We start from the raw sequence: 8648 nt of genomic DNA on the forward strand, positions 1-8648 counted from the left end.
GGCCCGCGCGAGCTCATCCGGCGCCGCCCCGCGCCCGACGCGCCTGCCGCCGCCCTCCGCCATCCTCGCCGCCTCGTCCCCACCTCGCCGGAGTGCCGTCACTGGCGAGCAGCTTCGTCAGGTAACCCCGGCGTGCCTCTCCTTCCTTCCCCTTGCCCGAGCTGACCCGGGGTCCTACTCTCCCGCAGGTGCGCTGCCCCGTTGGCCTCGGATCCGCGACAGCCGTCGCCGGAGTTCGTCAACATCTGCCCGAGCCCGCCGGATCTGCGCCCTGTCGGCTCCCAGCGCCGCCCCCGCAACCCTCCAACCGCTGCCGATGCCGGGATCTGGTTCCTCCTTGCCAGAGCTGCCCGTTCCCGGCCTCCCCGCAGACACTCTGTCGCCGGAGCTTCGCCGACCCCACGCCGGAGTTCCTGCCGCCGCCCTTGTTCCCTGCTTCGTGCGGGAGGAGGACGACCACAGCCCCCATAGGCCGCAACCCCCCCACGAGGCCCATCAGCGCCCAGATCCGTGGCCCAGCTGCCCCCTCTGTGTCCTGGGCCGAGCCTAGTGGTGAGCCACCCTCTAAAGCCCGCTCGTGCACGTTTTAGCTATTTGACGTTCGCTGCAATTTTTCACTAGGTCCCTGAGATTTCTGACATTTTCATGCCATGTTCATCGCATCATATCTCTGCATCTGTAGCACCGTTTCGTGCGTGTAATATGTCAAAATGTTCGCTGGGAGATGCTCTTCATTTCATTCCATTGCACCATGTTCATTTGAGTTCATCTTGATGCCTAAATCTTTGTTGCAAGAGTGCTATATGATGTTGTCTGCTGTCTGTTAACAGAACATGCTCATTTGTCATTTTTGCCATGATTGATGTGTGCATCCTATGAGGTTGATGTCTACATGTGTTTTGATCTATGTCATGCCATATTTACAGTGGTGTATGCCATGTATTTTTGTGATCAATGTGGTGACTAGCACAAGCATGTAAACTAGGCTTTGTGATGTTGCTGATTTTAGTCCCTGTTCTGCTGTTATTTTGATGCCATGTAAACATGATGCTACAAAGAGATCCATGCTTATTTTGAGATACTTCAGTAAGGATATTTTGAGCATATGGTTGTTCTCTATCCATTCACGCCCCTGTTTGCAATTATGGGGTAGTCTAGCATGTCATTTTTGTGCTCTACTTTTGCTACAAAATGTTTCCTGGTAGATTGTTTACATGTTATTCAATTTTGCCAAGGTTGTTGTAGTTGATACTTGCATGCTATGAACTTGTTCTTGCCCTGGTTTGTTTCATAAACATGTCTTCTTGCTTATGCTATGCTAATGTTCTCATGCAATGTCTTGTGGTGAGTGAATCAAGCTTGTTAAGTAGGGTACTTGTTGTTGCCGTTTTGCTAGGCTGAATCTGTTATTTCGTGATGCTATGTAAACCTGCTGCTACAAGTCATTCTATGCATAATCTGGAGATGTTCACTAATGGTGTTTTTTTATACATGTCATGCTCTATCCATCCATGCCCCTGGTTGCAATTATATCCTGCTGTAGCTTGTTGTAGTCTTGCTCCAAAGTTGCTATATAATGTTTCTGTCAACCTGTTAACATTAAGTTCAGTTGTTGCCATGCTTGTTGTTAGTGATCAATGCACCCTATGGACATTCTATTGCCATGCTTAGCTCCACAAACATGTCTACTTACTGTTGGTTGCCTTGCCATGCCATTTATTGCTCTTTGGTGAGTGGTACAAGCTCATCAACATGCCTACTTATTGTTGTTCCTGCCATGTATGAATCTGTATTATAACTTGCTATGTTTACATGGGTGCCATCATATTTTGTGATCCTTTTTGGCTTATGGTTAGTAAAGGACTTTTGTTCTATGCATTTAGTAGTATCATGCCATGCCTTTGTTTGCCATGATAAGTTCCTGTAATATGTTGTTTGATAGCTCTGAACATTGCAACCTGATGTTATTTTCGGCAAAGTCTGAACTGTTATTATTTGCAATCTTGCCATGTGTGTTTGAGCATGTTCTAGTAGTTTCTGGAGATAGCTCAGTGTTCATGTTTTGTTATGATTTACCTGTACATCATGCCCATGCCTTTTGTTTTCTTGTTGAGGTGCTGTAGCATATTGTTTTGATGCTTGCAATATGCCTAGTTGCTATTTTGGACAGCTTGTCCTTTAAACTTGTATAGAGTGTATGTGTTGAACCGTTGCTTCGTTTTGAGTTGGCTCTATATGAAACTTGCTTGATTTTGAATGTTGTTTCATATTATCATGTTTCATCAATGTTTTGAGGTGTTTGCTTGATGTTGGTATGCATTTTGCATCAATGCCATGCTTAACTTGTTTTGCTCATATCTTCTAGGCCGTAGCTCCGAATTAAACAAACTTTATATGTAACTTGACTAGAATCTCGTGTAGATCATCTTGGTGCATCTTAACTTGCTGTTTAACAACTTGAACATAAGGTTTATTCAGATCTGGACCAATTTCTAAGTATGCATATGAGGACTTACCGGAATTGTTATATGTTGTTTCCGGCCTCATTTAAACTTGCTCTGATGTGTTGCTCTTGTTTGCATCATCTCTTGCCATGAGTAGCGTCATGTAGTATTGTCATGCATCATGCTTGTTGTGCATCATGCCTTGTTCATGTGTGGTGTGTTTACCATGTTGTGTGCTTCTTCACGATAGTTCCCGTTTCGTTGCGATCGTGAGGATTCGTTCGTCTACGCTTGGTTCGTCTTCGTGGCTTCATCTTCTTCATGGACTCGTTCTTATTCCTTGTGGGATTTCTGGCAAGACGACCGCTACCCTGGATCTCACTACTATCATTGCTATGCTAGTTGCTTCGTTCTATTGCTATGCTGCGCTACCTATCACCTGTTTATCAAGCCATCCCAAATTGCCATGAACCTCTAACCTTTTACACCCTTCCTAGCAAACCATTGCTTGGCTATGTTACCACTTTTGCTCAGCCCCTCTTATAGCGTTGTTAGTTGCAGGTGAAGTTGAAGATTGCCCCATGATGGACAGGATTATGTTGGGATATCACAATATCTCTTATATTTTTTAATGCATCTATATACTTGGTAAAGGGTGGAAGACTCGGCCTTATGCCTGGTGTTTTGTTCCACTCTTGCCGCCCTAGTTTCCGTCATACCGGTGTTATGTTCCCGGATTTTGCGTTCCTTACGCGGTTGGGTGATTTATGGGACCCCCTTGACAGTTCGCTTTGAATAAAACTCCTCCAGCAAGGCCCAACCTTGGTTTTACCATTTGCCTCACCTAGCCCTTTTTCCCTTGGGAGTCGCGCTCTCGAGGGTCATCTTTATTTTACCCCCCTTGGCCAGTGCTCGTCGTGAGTGTTGGTCCAACCTGTCAACCGCCGATGGCCACCAGGGGCAACTCTGGGCTGGCCTACCGGAAGTTTGGACAATCCGGTGTGCCTTGAGAACGAGATATGTGCAGCTCCTATCAGGATTTGTCGGCACATTCGGGCGGCTTTGCTGGTCTTGTTTTACCATTGTCGAAATGTCTTGTAAACCGGGATTCCGAGTCTAATCAGGTCTTCCTGGGAGAAGGTATATCCTTCGTTGATCACGAGAGCTTATCATGGGCTAAGTTGGGACACCCCTGCAGGGTATAATCTTTCAAAAGCCGTGCCTGCGGTTATAGGCAGATGGGAATTTGTTAATGTCCGGTTGTAGATAACTTGACACCAGATCCGAATTAAAACGCATCAACCGTGTGTGTAGCCGTGATAGTCTCTTTTCGGCGGAGTCCGGGAAGTGAACATGGTTTTTGGGTTATGTTTGACGTAAGTAGGAGTTCAGGATCACTTCTTGATCATTACTAGTTGACGACCGTTCCGCTTGCTCTCTTCTCGCTCTTATTTGCGTATGTTAGCCACCATATATGCTTAGTTCGCTGCTGCAACCTCACCACTTTACCCCTTCCTTTCCCTTTAAGATTTGCTAGTCTTGATACCCATGGTAATGGGATTGCTGAGTCCTCGTGGCTCACAGATTACTACAACAACAGTTGCAGGTACATGTTATGCGATGATCTTGACGCGAGAATGTTTGCTTGTTTTGGAGTTCTTCTGCTTCCTCTTCGATTAGGGGATAGGTTCCAGGTCGGCAGCCTGGGCTAGCAGGGTGGATGTCATTTGAGTTTCTATTTGTGTTTCATCCGTAGTCGGATGTTGCTCTTATGTATTGTGATGTTGTATTCATGTGGCATTGTATGCCTTATCTATGTATCCCCATCTATTATGTAATGTTGATGTAATGATATCCACCTTGCAAAAGCGTTTCAATATGCGGTTCTATCCTTGGTGGGACATTCGAGTCTCTTTAGGATAGTATCGCATATTGGGCGTGACAAGTTGGTATCAGAGCCTCGACCGACCCTAGGAGCCCCCTTGATTGATCGTGTAGTCTGGCCATTGTCGAGTCTAGAAGAAAACTTTTTCTGAGTCAAGTTACATCGGAGAGTAGGAATTCTTTTTACTCCTCTGCCCCTTCATCGCTCTGGTGAGGAATCTTGACGTAGGTGTTTTGAATTACTCATCTTCCCCTTCAAATTTTTCTTTAGGGTCACGCAGTTGGTTTTTCGATCGTTATTCCTCAGCTCTTTTCATCCGGTCCATTTCTCGTCAAGTCGACTCGAGCCTCTTCATCGTTGCTAAGTTCATTCTTTTCCCACCCATCCACCCCTTCTTCTTCTCGGAACCGGAGTCCGTAATCGAGTATCCATCCTACTTGTGCAAAGTTTTTGCTCTCTCTCCTCAATGATTTCAACCGGTGTTTTCTCTTCAAGATATTCGTCGATTTCTCCTTCCAAGTTGCCTTTGTTTTCCCGCCCTCCCACGCTTTTTCTTCCCGGAGTCTGACTCTCTCTCGACCATCTATCTCATTCGTGCGGAACCTCTTCAGCCTTCCCTCAATCATTTCAATCGATGAATTCTCGTCTAGTTCGTCCTTCTTCATCTCTTTTCTTCTCTGGTGGATTCAATTCCATTTTCGATAGTGATTATATTCTTTCCCTCGGCTCAAGTGCCTTCCCTGCTCGTTCGCCTCTCGCCAGTTTATCCTTCCGGATTGTTCAAGACATCTGAGGAGATTCGTCCGTGTTCGAATTAATTCGAGGTTGTCACCTCATTCAAATATTTCAATTGTTCTGGTGCATCATCTATATGTTCAACATCCTTTCCAACGGTGTTCTATTTCAGTGGGCCCTAACCCACAGGTCTTTTCCCAGGATCTTACCTGAATCTTCTAATTATTCCGGAGTTATTCTCAATTCTTTTCAAAGTGTGACGTAAGAATGGATTCCATCAGTCACATGCCTTCTTCGAGATTGATTTCAAATCATTTTCATTGTTGGCTCAACCTTTTCGGTTTTCATTCTTCCGGAGTATCTCAGAAATTTTGGTGCTATTTCTCGTCGTCATTTGAAGACCGAAGAAGAGTTTGTCCTCTAAATTTTGTCCGTTCTCCCGGAGATTCGTGGTTCTAGCTTCATGTTATCCTCTCGATTTATTCCATTTGTCAGATAATTCTTTTCATCCATCCGGAGTATGTCAGGAGTTGTTTTTCCCATTTCTTTTCACCGGAGGCCATCGTTCCAGAAGAATTCTTCGTCCTCACATTTCAGCTACCGTTATCCAGTTATCCCGGTGCTTCGTTCAAGTGTTCTTTAATCAGATCATGATCTCTTTGTTCTTTTACATCTAAATCCCCTCTAGTTTATTTGTTCTTCTAATTCTTCCCGGTGATTCATCCTCTTTCGTCAGTCATTTCCGAATTCTAACGGCAGTTCGTTCAAGATTCTTTTTCCTTGACTATCATTTTAATTCATTCGTTCATTCCAATCCTACCAGTGGTTCATGAAGACCTTCTCAAGTTTGCGATATGTCACTTCTCAATCCTTTTCAAGAAGAATAAGTAGTATGCAAAAATCCATTGTTTGTCATCAATTTAATTTGATGAAGGATAAGCATACAATAAATCTTATTCTTATTGCGTTCAAGTAAATAACCCTTTTCTTCAGAGATTGTTCATGTTGAATAATTTCTCGATTCCAAGTTATTCACCTTTTCTTTTCCGGAGTTCAAATTTCCTCGGTCAATTCGTCGAAACCTCCATTTAAATCATCGCAAGGCTCATCTTATTGTTTTCATTATTCATTCTATCTCTTCATCCACCGGAGTTCTTCATGGTGGTTCTTCATGATTTAATTCTTTCTTCAAGAGTTCATCAAGATTCTTGTTGGCGGAGTTCAAGTATCTTTTCTTCTCGCGTCTCGAAGCGCAAATAATTCTTCATTTTCTTTTGAAGTGAAGTTTCTTTGTTCTTCTAAGCTATCAAATCATTTCTGTTCGTGGCCGGTTATCACCTTATGATCTTGAGATGTAACCTATAAGACCACAACAAGCTTATTATTTTCGTTGTTGATCATCTCAACAACTCCATTCAAACCTTCCGTCTAAAGATGCTTTCTATTTCATTTATGGCACAAGGTGTCATTTTCTTCTCCGTTCTTTTCATTCAACTCTTTCAATTCTTTCTGGAGGTTTTGTGTCATGTCTTCATCAAGTATCATTCCATCCTCTCTAGTTCATGTTCTATTCTTTCCATGTTTAGTCGGAGTGCTGCCTAAATCCTTTCAGTCTTATTCCTTTCCTATCTCGTTCTAACCGGAGTGGTTTCATAGTCTATGTGATTCTGTGAGCTTTCGATTCTCGTCATTCTCGTCGTTCCTCTCTTCTTCTCGAGTGCTCTCGATTCTTTGCTTCTCTCTTGAGTTCTTCTTTCACCTCATCCCTTTTCCCTTCCGTCTCGGTCCTAAGATCTCGGGACGAGATCTCTTGTTAGTGGAGGAGTGTTGTAATGCCCCGGATCCGATGCGCCAGGTGTCTGCCAGTTATTCGCCGTCGTTGCCATGTCATTTGCTTGCATGTTGCATATTGCCATGTCATCTTGTGCATTTCATTTTGCATATGTGTTCGTCTCATGCATCCGAGCATTTTCCCCGTTGTCCGTTTTGTAATCCGGCACTCCTATGTCCTCCGGCGTTCCCCCTTTGTCTCTCATTGTGAGCGGGTGTTAAATGTTCTCGGAATGGCCCGTGGTTTGCCAAGCGGCCTTGGTATAGCACCGGTAGACCGCCTGTCAAATTTCGTGCCATTTGGAGGTCGTTTGGTACTCCAATGGTTAACCACGTAGCCCGAAACCCCCCTTTCTCTTTGCAGCCCAACGCCCTTCCAAACTGGCCCAAAACCCATCTAACTCCCCTCCCTCCTCTCGGTCATTCGATCATGATCGCGTGGCCGAAAACCGCTCCTCATTTGGACTCTCCTAGCTGCCAGAATATATAAATAGGTGCCTTCCCCCCAAATTCCGCAGATCAAACCCTAGCCTCGCTCCCTCTCCGCCGTCGGACACATCCGGACCGGGCCGGACATGTCCGCCCGTCCCCGCGCCGCCGCTCCCAGCCTCTCACGTTGCGCCACGTGGCCCGGCCTCCGCGCCCTGCTGCCGGCCCGCGCGAGCCCATCGCGGGCCTGCCGAGCCCATCCGGCGCCGCCCCACGCCCGACGCGCCTGCCTCCGCCCTCCGCCGTCCTCGCCGCCTCGTCCCCACCTTGCCGGAGTGCCGTCGCCGGCGAGCAGCTTCGTCAGGTCACCCCGGCGTGCCTCTCCTTCCTTCCCCTTTCTCGAGCTGACCCGGGGTCCTACTCTCCCGCAGGTGCGCCGCCCCGATGGCCTCGGATCCGCGACAGTCGTCGCCGGAGTTCGTCAACGTCCGCCCGAGCCCGCCGGATCTGTGCCCTGTCGGCTCCCAGCGCCGCCCCCGCAACCCTCCGACCGCTGCCGATGCCGGGATCTGGTTCCTCCTTGCCAGAGCTGCCCGTTCCCGGCCTCCCCGCAGACACTCTGTCGCCGGAGCTTCGCCGACCCCACGCCGGAGTTCCTGCCGCCGCCCTTGTTCCCTGCTTCGTGCGGGAGGAGGACGACCACAGCCCCCGTAGGCCGCAACCCCCCCACGAGGCCCATCAGCGCCCAGATCCGTGGCCCAGCTGCCCCCTCTGTGTCCTAGGCCGAGCCTAGTGGTGAGCCACCCTCTAAAGCCCGCTCGTGCACGTTTTAGCTATTTGACGTTCGCTGCAATTTTTCACTAGGTCCCTGAGATTTCTGACATTTTCATGCCATGTTCATCGCATCATATCTCTGCATCTGTAGCACCGTTTCGTGCGTGTAATATGTCAAAATGTTCGCTGGGAGATGCTCTTCATTTCATTCCATTGCACCATGTTCATTTGAGTTCATCTTGATGCCTAAATCTTTGTTGCAAGAGTGCTATATGATGTTGTCTGCTGTCTGTTAACAGAACATGCTCATTTGTCATTTTTGCCATGATTGATGTGTGCATCCTATGAGGTTGATGTCTACATGTGTTTTGATCTATGTCATGCCATATTTACAGTGGTGTATGCCATGTATTTTTGTGATCAATGTGGTGACTAGCACAAGCATGTAAACTAGGCTTTGTGATGTTGCTGATTTTAGTCCCTGTTCTGCTGTTATTTTGATGCCATGTAAACATGATGCTACAAAGAGATCCATGCTTATTTTGAGATAC

Source organism: Triticum aestivum, chromosome 1B, assembly GCF_018294505.1.
Source record: "Triticum aestivum cultivar Chinese Spring chromosome 1B, IWGSC CS RefSeq v2.1, whole genome shotgun sequence".
In the NCBI taxonomy this organism is placed as follows: domain Eukaryota; kingdom Viridiplantae; phylum Streptophyta; class Magnoliopsida; order Poales; family Poaceae; genus Triticum; species Triticum aestivum.